Below are 13,847 nucleotides of genomic sequence, written 5' to 3' on the forward strand. Positions count from 1 at the left end.
AATTACAAACTGCTACAAACTGCGCAACCCTTCTAACAGCCATATCCGCGGGGTCCTGAGTGTTCAGACACAGGAGCCTGTGGGGGATATTTTACAGTCAAACCTCCTGGCTTGTGTAGTTCACTTTAGGAAAGCCGGTGTGTCTTGTGTAGGAAGGAAGGAATATTGCTCAACGCTATCGCAAAGACACCTGCAAGTCATCAAAGCAGGACACATGCAGGGCTTAAACGCTAGCCCCAGAATTGGTCTCTGTTTTCTCTCAGTATCAGATAAAGTCTGTACGATTTCCCTACAAACTCGTTAGCGGTAAGAACTGTACACAGAAGAATGGAACTATTTCTTCATCTCATTCTGTCATTAGCCTCGGTTTCTGTACTTGCTGAAAACACCGCGCTTCCGCGGGTAATTGCTGGGAGTCTGATTTCACGAAGGGCATTTTTGGAAAAGGCGGTGCTGGTGGTCAATTAACTGACTCCCTAGCGGAAGCCTCCCAGCTGGGTGAGCTGTTTTCAAAGCCACAAAACTGCGTATTAATCCTTTTAACAAAAACAAAAAAAAAGTATCAAGAATTAAAAGTATTGAGCTGCGTTTGGTGTTTTGTGTCCACAATCTCGGGACTTAAGAGGTTGAAGTAGAAATACTGTCTTAAGTTTAAAGCCAGTCTGAACTATATAGTACAGTTAGTTCCTGGCAGGCCAGGGTTACAGTGTGAAACTCTCAAAAGAAAAAGAAAAAACAAAGAACTAAAAGTAACCTTTTGTGCCTGTTGTTAAATAATTATAGTTCTTTAGAAACTGCAGTACCTACAGAAAGCTAGAGACACTTTTATAGCCATTTTCTATACCACACACACACACACACACACAGAGAGAGAGAGAGAGAGAGAGAGAGAGAGAGTTATGACTCCATATAAAAACATACCCAGCTATTTAAAATTATTGAAAGTGTACTTAGCAGAGTGTACCTGACAATCAAAAGAGTAGAAGATATTCACATACTTAGCGAGTCTGCAATCTTCCATCTGTTCACAACCACCTACCATCACCACCACCACAGGCACCAAAGGGTTGGTCTGGGTCAGCAACAGGTCACCAGCTGCAAGGACCTTATTTACAAAGTGGACCTCTTGGGTTCTGCACTCAGTACAGAATTCAGCACATTGTTAAGGATTATGAGAGACAGATGGCCAGGCTCCACAGATAGGAGAGGAAGACTCTGAGGAGGCCAGAGGACACGACCAATCTCAGCACCGTCCCCCTTTAATAACCACAGAACCACTCATCTCAGTGCGCAGGCACGGAGGGTCTTCCTCCCAGACCCTAATAACCCTTTAATATTCACGCCTTAGTTTTTTACCTAGTTTGGTCCCCGCTGCATAAAGGGCCTTGGATTGTCTTTCACTATTTATTTATTTACTTTTTATTTATTTATTGTGTTTTGAGACAGGGTTTCTCTGTAGCTTTGGAGCCTGTTCTGGAACTAGCTCTTATAGACCAGGCTGGCCTCGAGCTCACAGAGATCCACCTGCCTCTTGTCTTCCACTCTTAACACAGCACCTGGGCAGTGTGAACTCGGAGTCAGCGTTCTGTGCCTGGCGTGTGCCCGCTCTCTCTACTCTGATTTAACCTGCATCATTAGTGACGCCCTGTTCAAAGGACCTGCCAGACTTATTGTTTCCAGCCTCTTAAGGGTGGTCGCCTAACCATGCCAAAGTAGTAACCGGTAAATGGAAACACACATACCTTTCAGGAGGGTGAAAAGAAGGAAGGAACACAGGAGAGAAAGAGAAACTCTTTTGTCTTCTTTCCTTTGTTTTGCTAGGAAACCATAGAACTCTCAAGGGAAAACAAATCAAAGTCTCCCAAGTGTTGCTTGTGTAATCATGGTTGGGGGAGGAGGGAAGGTGGAACACCGGGACAGAGATGTGTTACCCTGATATCTCACTGGAGTTCGTTCTAAGGTCCTCCGGGGACAGACCGTCATAACACATCTCTCCTTTCTTCCATTCAAAATAAGCACCTACTCAGAAATCACATCTTGGCTCTAAGCCCCATCACACTGTCTCAGCTTCAAGCGTTTAATATTAGCATCCAATTACTTTCTGTCTACTTTATACTCCAGTATGAATGCTGAAGTATATATGTATTTCTAATGAAAAATCTCAAAGGAAAATCAATTGTCTCAAAAGAAAACTAACCCGTGTTTATAGCTGTGTCTAAGAAATGCATTAATCCCTAAATTACCACCCTCTAAAGATTATTTTCTGCCACTAGGACTCGGATATTATATCGTGAGTCATTAAAACCACTTCTCTGGCCGGCCCTGTTCATTTATGAATTATAGGGTAAAAAAAATAATATCTCCTTCCTAATGACTTTGACTGCAAGGAAAGAAAACAAAATTATTGGCTAAAATTGCTTGCAATCATCTGCCAAAACCTTAAACTGGTTCCAGAATGTATTTGACCTGTACTTGTATGAAGGCAGTGTTGCACTCCTGAGTAAAATATGCGTAACCAAAAGTGTGTTCTACTTTGCGAGTTCTGGATTGATGAAGCTCAGAGCAGGTGAAAACCTCACCAGATTTTTCCCAGAGTCAGTTACACTGTATAATAAAGCATGGCCCCCTTGGCCAAGTATTGCTTCTCGTTTGCAGCCGGCAGAAGATATACTTTGCTGCTTTTGCCACGCAAGATGCTACAAAAACATCAAGGAAAATCAAACATGACTGGCCAAGTTCAAAAGCAGTAAGTGCTTCAAATCAGGCAGAGGGAAATCCAGAGGCAAAGAATGATAGCCGAACACAGGGTTTTATTAAAAGGCTAAGATGACCCAAATTGGCAATGCACTACAGTACAGAAAGTCACTAGAGCATACAAAGTAATTATACTGTATTATTTCTAAGTTTTCATTTTTTGAGACAGGATTTCTCTGCGTACCATATAATTTTTAATTGAGCTATGTATTATTTTCTGCTCCCCTCCTTTCCTTCCTTCTTTCCCTCTATCTTACCCCCATGACCCTCACACTCCCAATTTATTCAGGAGCTCTTGTCTTTTTCTCCTTCCTATGTAGATCCATGTATGTCTTTCTTAGGTTAGGGTCCTCTTGGTTGTCTAGGTTCTCTAGGGTTGTGGACTATAGGTTTTTTTTTCTTTGTTTTATGTCTAAAAGCCACTTACAAGTGAGAACATATTATATTTGTCTTTCTGGGTCTGGGTTACCTCACTCAATATGTTTTTTTCTAGATCCATCCATTTGCCTGCAGATTTCAAGATGTCATTATTTTTTTCTGCTGTGTAGTACTCCATTATCAATCCTTCTGTTGGGGGGGCATCCAGGTTGTCCCCAGGTTCTAGCTATTACAAATAATGCTGCTATGAACATAGCACATAGTTGAGCACATGTCCTTGTGATATGATTGAGCATCCTTTCAGTATATACCCAACAGCAGTAATGCTGGGTCTTGAGGTAGATTGTTTCCTAATTTTCTGAGAGCGTTATATTTAGGAAGTGGTCTCCTGTGCCAATGCATTCAAGTGTACTTCCCACTTTCTCTTCTATGAGGTTTAGTGTGGTTGGGTTTATGTTAAAGCCTTTGATCCATTTGGACTTGAGTTTTGTGCATGACAATAGATATGGATCTATTTACATTCTTCTAGATGTTGATGTCCAGTTATGCCAGCACCATTTGTTGAATATGCTTTCTTGCTTCCATTTTATATTTTTTGCTTCTTTGTCAAAAATTAGGTGTTCATAGGTATGTGGATTATTATCTGGGTCTTTGACTCAATTCCATTGGTCCTCCTGTCTGTTTTTATGCCAATACTAAGCTGTTTTCAGTACTATAGCTCTATAGTACAGTTTGAAGTCAGGGATTGTGATGCCTTCAGAAGTTCCTTTATTGTACAGGAGTGTTTTGGCTACCCTGAGCTTTTTAGTTTTCAAAATGAAGTTGAGTATTGTTCTTTTGAGGTCTGTGAAGAATTTTGCTGGGATTTTGATGGGCATTGCATTGAATCTGTAGATTGCTTTTGCTAAGACTGCCATTTTTACCATGTTAATTCTACCTATCCAAGATCATGGGAGATCTTTTCATTTTCCAGTGTCTTCTTCAATTTCTTTCTTCAGAAATTTAAAGTTCCTGTCATACAGTTCTTTCACTTGTTTGGTTAGAGTTACCCCAAGATATTTTATGCTATTTGTGACTATTGTGAAGGGTGATGTTTCTCTGATTTCTTTCTCAGCACGTTTAGCATCTGTATAAAGGAGGGCTACTGATTTTTTTTTTAGTTAATCTTGTATCCTGCTACATTACTGAAGGTGTTTATGAGCTGTAGGAGTTCTCTTGTAGAATTTTTGGGGTCACTTTTGTATATTATCATATTGTCAATAAATAGTGAGAGTTTGACTTCTTTTTTTTCTAATTTGTACCCCCTAGATCTCCTTTTGTTGTCTTATTGCTCAAGCTAGAACATCAAGTACTATATTGAATAGATATGGAGAGAGTATCAAACCTTGTCTTGTTCCTGGTTTCAGTGGGATTGCTTTGACTTTTTCTCCATTTAGTTTGATGCTGGCTGTTGTTTTGCTGTATATTGCCTTTATTATGTTTAGATATGTTCCTTGTATTCCTGTTCTCTTCAAGGCTTTTATCATGAAGGGGTGTTGAATGTTATCAAAGGCTTTTTTCAGCATCTAAGGAGATGATCATGTGGTTTTTTTCTTTGTTTGTTTATATGGTAGATTACATTTATAGATTTTCATATGTTGAACCATCCCTGCATCTCTGGGATGAAGCCTACTTGGTTATGGTAGATGTTTTTTTATGATATGTTCTTGAATTCTGTTTACCAGTATTTTATTGAGTTTTTTTTCTATTATTGAATTTATTACACGAAGTCAATTGCCAAGTGCTATATGATACTTCCAACTCATTACTAGGTGACGATGCAGGCCAAATCAAGGGTTGAGACACATTCAGGGTTTCTGCAGGCAAGGTTCAAAGAGCCTTAGATGCCTTCCCTGGGATGTTACCAGGGCATCAGGTCACTAGACAGATGACATTCCTCACCAATAGGCTCTGGGCACCAACTTCACAGACAAGTGCAAACACTCAGGGCTGGCTAAGCAGACTGAGGCTGTGTATAGAGCATCCACCCTTTCCTTCTCTACTGTGCTGTGGGTCAGATTCCCTGCTGTGACTACAGCAGCCTGTGCAGGAAGTGTGCACCTTCTTTAAGGGACACTTGCAAACATTGCCTGATGACCAATTATTTTAAAATAATTGATTTCCAAAATGGGTCCCAACATTAGCTTTTGGCCCATTCTGCCAAATGTACATTAAGGTACAAATGCTTGCTTAATGGCTGAGGAGCACATGCTAGTATCATGTCTGAAAAGTGATAAAAATCCATATAAAACAAATATCCAACATTTCCATAGGAACACAGGTAAGTGTGACCCATCTCCTAGCCTTCCACACTGCATCTACACCAACCCTACTCTTACAAAGACCATCCAAAACTAGCGGAAATTAAGATAAATGGTCCCCTCCAAATCCCTAAATTCAAGCTAAACTTGCAGGTAAGAGCTACAAGAATAGCATCTACACATTGATACTAGTGGAAGCACAGGCTGCTGGGTGATGGTCCATCCCACTCTCCTGGGCACAAGACATGGGCAGAGTGCCAGTATCCTGCTCCCCCACTTCTGTTGGGAAGCCATGGCTCTGGATCTGCTTCATGAGTTGCCATATTGGCCTCGACATTACATAGTAGATAGAAGACCTCTGGAACCCATTGAAAGTAGACACAGCAGCAACAGCGTATGCACCCAGGTTCTCAAAGAGCATCCAGTCACCCACATGCATGTCAGGCAGGTTGCAACACTCTACGCTCCAATCAAGGTCATCACAGGCTGGTTCCCAGATGCTGGACAAGTAATACTTGGGTCTCTTCAGCAGCAGGGCCTTCACATGTGCATGCTCATATAGAATGCAGTTAAATGGTCATACATGCTGTCATTCACATAATACATGAAGGTTTGTTTGCTCCTTTGACTCGTCTGCATTGTCAGAGCTGGTCTGCTCCTCCCATACCTTTTTTTTTTTTTTTGGCAATGGTATTGACTGCCAGGGTGAAAGCTGACTCAACATAGTATCTGCCTGGCTCGGCTATGACTCTCACCCCAGAGTCTGGTGGGAAGTACTTGTCCAGAGCTGGGTTGATCACACTGGCGATCTCTTCAGATTTAAGCTTTGTATCCTCAGATCCAGGAAAGCCACTACCGATATCAAGCAGATACATGCTGAAACCAGCTTCTGTTCTCAAGTCAGAGACACAGCGGGCATCCAACAGGGTCTGTATGAAGGTCTCAGGAGCAGTACATCCACTCCCCCACATGGAAGCTGACACCAATGACATCAATATTCAGCCCATTCCCAGAGACGTCTGCTGGTTTTGAGTGAGGCACCAAACTTAACACTGAAGCAACAAACTGCTTTGGAATCATCGGTGGCAATCGGCAAAAGCAACTTTGCCTGTGGGTGTGCTCTGGCGACCTCAGCAGCTCAACTTCACTGTGGAATGTCATCATCTGGACTCCATTGCTGGCAGCACGCTTGATCTCAGACACTTGTTTACAAGGGTTTGCATAGATAATCCTCTCCCTAGGCACCTGCGCCCCTGCACCAGTGGATTTCAGTCTTGCTTGCACAGTCAAAACCTGTTTCAATGGCAGCTAAGAGTATTCACCGTGGCTCTGCTGTCATTACTTTTGACTGCATAAAAGGGAGTGACGTGGGAAAGAGCTTTTAGCCATCTTAGATGGTTCCTCAGAATGTCTCCCAAGTCTGCGATATAGAAAGCATCCTTGTCATCAGAGAAAGAAACTTCATTAATTTTTTGGTTCGGAATGTCCTTGGCTGTAAAGCCTTCATTGAGGATGTGGCAGTCAAACTTCCTTATGAAAGCCGTCCATGGTTCTCGATGTGCCTACAAAACAACAACAACAACAACAACAACAACAACAACAACAAACCTAGAGATGGAATTAAGTTATTGCCTTGCTCCTGCTCCTCACAAGGCAAGCTATCCAGGAACTCTGAACGCTGTCTCCTTGGAGTGGTGGAAGCGATCTCATAGCGCAAGTACACCCACAGCCAGACCCATGGAGATGCCACTGCTACTGCCACTGCCGCCGCCCAACCCTGCCCAGGCAGCCGCCTCGTAGAGCCCGCTGTAGATGCCATCCCTGAGGTGGCTCTGAGCTGTAGGCTGAGGGAAGGTGGACAGCAGCGGCCGCTGCAGGGACTGACTGTATTTGAGCATTTTTTTTTTTTTGCATCAATGTTTATGAGTGAGATTGGTCTGCAGTTCTTTTTCTTAGTCGTGTCTTTGGATAGGAGTTTGGGTATCAAGAGTAGTTGTAACCTCATAGAAAGAGTTTTTGTCTATGTTCCTTCTGTTTCTATTGTGTGGAACAATTTGAGGAGTATTGGTATATTAGTTCTTCTTGGAAAATCTTGTAGAATTCTGCCCTGGAACCATCTGGTTCTGGTTTTTGTTTGTTTGTTTTGGGGGAGGAAACTTTTGATGACTGTTTCTATTTCTTTACCAGTTATGGGTCTATTTAATTTGTTTATCTGGTCTTGATTTAATTTGGTAAGTGACAGTTATCCAGAAAATTGTCCATTTCCTTTAAGTTTTCCAATTTTGTGGAGTACATGTTTTTAAGCATGGCCTGATAACTCTCTGGATTTCCTCTGTGTCTGTTATTCTGTCTCCCTTTTCAGTTCTGATTTTGTTAATTTGGATATTCTCTCTCTGCCTTTTGGTTAGTTTGGATAAATATTTGTCTATTTTGTTGATTTTCTCGAAGAACCAACTCTTTGTCTCATTGAGTCTTTGTATTGTTTTCTTTGTTTCTATTTTGTTGATTTCAGCTCTCAATTTGATTATTTCCTGTTATCTAGTCCTCCTTGGTGAGTTTTCTTCTGTTTGTTCTAGAGCTTTCAGCTGTTCTGCTAATTTGCTAGTGTTGGATTTTTCCAGCTTCTTTATGTAGGCATTTAGTGCTATGAACTTGCCTCTTAACTCTGTTTTCATTGTGTCCCGTAAGCTTGGGTATATTGTATGGTCATTTTCATTGAATTTTGGGAAGTCTTTAATTTTTTCCCTTTATTTCTCCCTCAATTCAGGTGAGCATTGTTCAATTTCCATGTGTTTGTGGGATTGCTGACATTAGTGTTGTTGAATTCTAACTTTAAGTCATGGTGATCCAATAAGAAACATGGGTTACTCCAAATTTTTGTATGTGTGTGTCTATTGAAGTTTGCTTTGTTACCGAGTATGTGATCAATTTATGAGAAGGTTCCATGAGATGCTGAGAATAAGCAAGAATAAGGTATATTCTTTTATGTTTGGATAGAATGTTCTATAGATGTCTGTTAAGTCCATTTGAGTAGTACCATCTGTTAGTTCCCTTATTTCTCTGTTAATTTTCTGTCTGGCAGGCATGTCCAGTGGTGATAGTGGGGTGTTGACATCTCCCCCATTAGTATGTGTGGTTTAATTTGTGATTTAAGTTTTAGTGTGTTTTGTTTACATATGAGGGTATTCTTGTATTTGGGGTATAGATGTTTAATATTTAGATTTTCTCTTAATGGATTTTTCGTGTAACAAAAATGAAATTTCCTTCTTTGTCTCTTTTGATTGATTTTAGTTTGAAGTCTATTTTGTTAGATATTAGGATAGTTACACCAGCTTGTTTCTTTGGTGCACTTGATTGGAAAAAATTTTACCAACTTTTTACTCTGATGTCTGTTTTGAGGTGGAAGTGTGTTTCTTGTATACAGCAGAAGGATGAATTCTTTTATGTTGTGTCTTTTTATAGGTGAGTTGAGTCCATTTATATTGAGGGATATTAATGACAGATGATTGCTAGTTCCTATTCTTTTAGTTTTTGTTGTTGGTGATGTTATTCTGTATGCTTTTCCCTTCTTTGGGATTTGCTGCTTTGAGATCATCTATTGTCTGTGTTTTTGTGGGTGTAGCTGACTTCCTGGGATTGGAGTTTTCCTTCTAACACTTTGTGTAGGGCTGGGTTTGTGCTGGGTATCATTTATAACTGGTTCTGTAATTGAATATTTTGTTTTCTCTATCTATGGTGATTGAAAGTTTTGCTGGGTATAGTAGTCTGGGCTGGCATCCATGGTCTCCTAATGTCTGCATAACACTTGACCAGGACCTTCTGACTTTCATTGTTTCCAATGAGAAGTCAGGTGTAATTCTGATAGGTCTGCCTTTTCATGTTACTTGGTCTTTTTCCTTTGCAGTTCTTAATGTTCTTTCTTTATTCTGTATGCTTAGCGTTTTGATTATTATGTGGCGAGGGGACTTTGTTTTTTAGTTCAGTCTATTTGGTGTTCTGTAAACTTCTTGTATCTTCATAGGCATGCCCTTCTTTACGTTGGGGAAGTTTTCTTCTATAATTTTATTGAGTATATTTTCCGTGCCTTTGAGTTGGACTTCTACTTCTTTTATCCATATCATTCTTAGGTTTGGCCTTTTCATGGTGTTAGGAAGTGTGGCCTTCTTGATGTGGATGAGACCTTGTTGGATGAAGTATGTCACTGAGAGTAGACTTTGGGGTTTTTAAATGCCCAAGCCAGGCCCAGTGGCACTCTTTCTTCCTGCTGCCTGCTGATCCAGATGTAGAACTCTCAAGTCCTTCTCCAGCACCCTGTCTGCCTGCATGGAGCCATGTTCCCTCTGAGGATGACAATGGACTAAACCTCTAAACTGTAAGTAAACCATAAGCAAATGCTTTCTTTTATAAGAGTTGACACAGTCATAGTGTCTCTTCATGGCAATACAATGCTAAGACAATAACTAACATGATATTGTGAAGTTGTATATGCTTATAGGTAAAAGCGTTATACTTTATTCATAAGAAAGAAGACATAAGAATGTAGGGGATTATAAATCTTTTCTTTGTATCACAGCTTGGTAACTTTTTTTGGAATTTAATCATACCTTCCAATTTTCGAACTTATTGTAATTTACTGTGCTGTCATTTATGTCTGCAGTGTCTGAAGTTTTTTTCGCCCCATTGTACCACTTATCTATGTCTTTTCTCAGATATTTCCCATTCTAAAAAGAAAGAAATTTTTGACCTTCATCTTTTTAATGAATCTGTGTTCCATGTCTTCTATGAACATTCAGAGTATCTTTTATATTCTGCTATATTTTTTATGTTCTTCTCTCTTAAGCTATATACTTTATTCCTTGGTCCTCTTTCTTGTTACCCTAGTAAAAATTACAAAAATAATCATTACTATGGCCTTGCCTCTGCCAATTCTTCTCTCCCCTTTCACTATATCTCTCTTGTATTTATAGAATAAATATGTCCAACAGATGCTGCAAAAACCCTAATCTGCAAGAGTTTTTTTTTTTTCAGTGCTAGGGGTGGAATTGAGACCCTTGTGCACTGAAACCAAAGTATCTTCAAAGCAAAACAAAACCCTCACTAGCAGGTAAGATTGATATGCCTGCTCCTCTACAAGAGGAGTCATTTCCAAGTGAGCACAGAGCAGCTAGGGTAAGGCCAGAGGAGGTGTCAGAGAAAGGTGACTGCATAGCAGGGTAGCAGGAGCAAAAGAGAGATGCAAATTAAACATTGCAAGAGGAGATCCCATCCCAGTCAGAATGGCTTACCATCATAAAACTAAAGGACAGCAGTGGCCAGGATGCAGGAAAGAGGAACATTTATACCGCTAGTGGGATGTAAATGGACGCAGCCACGCTATAAGTCAATCTGTAGCCACCATATGTCTCCATTATCCCACAGATTGATATGTCTGCAAAAGACTAAGTCAACATACTGCAGAATTCTTACACATCCATGTTTATACTGCACTAACCACAGCACCCAGGAAACGGAACCAGCTTAGATGCCCATCAGCATGGGAATGGGTAAGGAAAAGTTGGACCATATACACAATGGAATCTTTGTCAGCCGTAAAGAAAGTATGATACAATCATGCATATTTGCTAGAAAATATACAGAAGTGAAAATCGTTATGTTAGGTGAAATAAACCAGACTCAAAATCAGGTACAGAACCTGAATCTCTCTCATATAGAGAGCCCAAGTTTAAATGTGTCTGTGTGTGTGTGTGTGTGTGTGTGTGTGTGTGTGTGTGTGTGTGTGTGTGTTGAAACTAGAAACGATATCATGGGAGGGGGAAGATCATAAAGGAAGGGAGAAGGAGAATAATCAATATAAGGAAAGTGGACTGTCAGCTTGGGAAAGGCCTTTGCTCTTGCCTCAGATAGGCTTTGATCCCGGAATCATTACCAGAGACACAAAACTTGCCTTGAGTCAGTGACCTGCAGAATCTTGTCTCATTAGTCAAAGACCCAGATCCATAGACCATAGAGGGTGGCTTTATAATGAAGTATTTTATTATTGGAAGCTTAAGAAAAAAGAAAATGCTGAGCTTCTGTCCAAAAATTTCATAATTAAGTCCATTATTTTATATGATAACTTAAAAAGTATTGCTGAATAAAGGCTGACAAAGATGAAGAGAAGGAGGAAAACAAAACCAAAACAAAAAACCTCAGACTTTTATGAACCATCAGATTCTTCTAAGAGGTCCCAGAGAAAACCACTGATGCAGAATAAGACTTTCCTGAGAAAGGGATTCTTGGAAAACTTTCATATTAAAGATAGAAAAACATTAAAAAGCAGGACAAAATCATTAGATGCTCTTAAAGAAAACCATCAGCAAGTCTGCTTGAAATCTACCCATAAATTCAACAAAAAATGCTTCTCAACAATTTGACAGTGGCTAATAAAATAGTGTTTATGATATGCCAAGTTTTTGACCTGTAATCTTGGCACCACTTAAATACAATTTATACTTGTATATGACTTTAAAAAACTATAAAAACATCAGCATTCAGGCTTTCTTGAGCAACACAAGCACATTCCTAGGTTAAATTTATATATGAGGTTTATTTATATAGCAAAACATCCCTAGACAGCTTTCTCCATAATCTAATTCTTAAAATGCAATTTTAATCCATTACAATTAGCAATTTGATAGCATAACATCAATAATCCCACAAAACTCGCTCTAAATAATGTGCACAGAACAACCTATTTAAATACAGTTACATTAAAATTTCTTTTTACAGTCTGGAGAGATGGGGCCATAGCTCAGAGCACTTGCTGCGTTTTACAAAGACCCTGAATTCAGGTCTCAGCACCTACTTGGTTCATAACCACCTGCCCCTCCAATTATAGGGCACCTGATATACTCTGATGACCTTCTCAGGTGCTACATACATGTCAAAATAATATAAGGGACCGGAGAGATGGCTCAGTATCTAAGAGCATGGCTGCTCTTCCAGAGGTTCTGAGTTCAATGGTGGCTCACAACCATTGAAGGGAATCTGATGCCCTCTTCTGGCATGTAGGCGTACATGCCGACAAAACACACATACCGAAGTAAACAAATAAACAATTTTTCGATACAAATCCAAATTTAGCTATTCTAAAAATTATTCTTCAAAAGTTTTCCTTTTTCATATCACATCTACACAAAGTCCTGCCTGCTATTTGCAAGGTTTACCACCTGACATCATTTATTTCTGGCCAAGAGAAAGATGTGTGTGTTCAAATCTTTGAGGCAAAGCTTCATAACATACGATACTACCATGTTTGCCACTTAAGGAACCAGACAAATGAAAACCCTTCTGTGTCCCATCTCTGCTGGCACTGTGACCTGAGCCTGTGAGATCACTTGTGTGTCCCACCTCCGCTGGCACTGTGACCTGAGCCTGTGAGATCACTAGTGTGTTCCATCTCTGCTCACACTGTGACCTGAGCCTGTGAGATCACTAATGTGTTCCATCTCTGCTCACACTGTGACCTGAGCCTGTGAGATCACTTGTGTGTTCCATCTCTGCTGGCACCGTGACCTAAGTATGTGATATCACGTGATAAAGTCAGGATATTTGTACTTCCCTGGTTTGGTGACCTAACCAGTATCTCTCAGGTCCACAGTCTTTGCTTTAGGATGACTTTTTAGCTGAAAAGGCTAACTATATTTTGGCTTTTCCAACTCGGCCAGCAGGGGTCACCAAGGGACATAGAAAGGCTGGAGGAGTGCTAGGGTTGGCAGGCTCTCTCCTGTTTGCTTCAAGCTTCTTTCCAGTTTAGTTTAGTTCCTCCCCGTGATAATTCTGTTTTCTTCTTTCCTATGCTTTCCCTGCCAGATTCCAGTTCGCTGGATTTCACCTCAGAGTTTCAGACTAGGGGTGTCCACAGCTGGGACACCAGCACCTGGTGATCACTCTGCTCAGAGGTCTGAGTGCAGCTCCAGGCCCCTTCGTTGTCTTTGATTTTCTTATTCACCAGGGCAGTGGAGTCCACCCACTCCTCTGGGTGTGGACCACAACCCCATGAACCCTTGAGTAGCTGAGGTGGCTCAGCTCTCTCCCTGTGGCACTGTCACTGGGACAGCTAACTGCTGCCCATGCTCCTAGCGTGGAGTCATTTCGCTAATGGTCTTGGCCACTTCCGCCCTCCACTGCTAGTCCCTTACTCTGAGCTCTCTCAGTCAAAGCGCAGACAGGCTTCTGAGTTCCTAACTAGACCCTTACTGATTTGAGAGAGTCTCAAGAAAAGCGTTTGTACTTAGGCTGGACCCAGGCTGTCACGTGGAGCATAGCTCTGTCACCTAGTGTCACTATTCGGGGTTTAGATAAGAACCAAAGACTTGGAGGCCAGTAAGGATGGGCCTTGAATTCCACCACCCCTTACCTGATAACACAGCAGTT

General features: G+C 40.8%; 1 pseudogene; it reads right to left on the bottom strand.

Moving 5' to 3' along the window:
• Window positions 1-5,572: 5,572 nt before the first annotated feature.
• LOC125390240 (ornithine decarboxylase pseudogene) lies at window positions 5,573-6,596 on the bottom strand (annotated as a pseudogene).
• Window positions 6,597-13,847: the final 7,251 nt, after the last annotated feature.

Source organism: Myodes glareolus, chromosome 13 (assembly GCF_982192425.1).
Source record: "Myodes glareolus chromosome 13, mMyoGla1.1, whole genome shotgun sequence".
Taxonomy (NCBI): Eukaryota; Metazoa; Chordata; class Mammalia; order Rodentia; family Cricetidae; genus Myodes; species Myodes glareolus.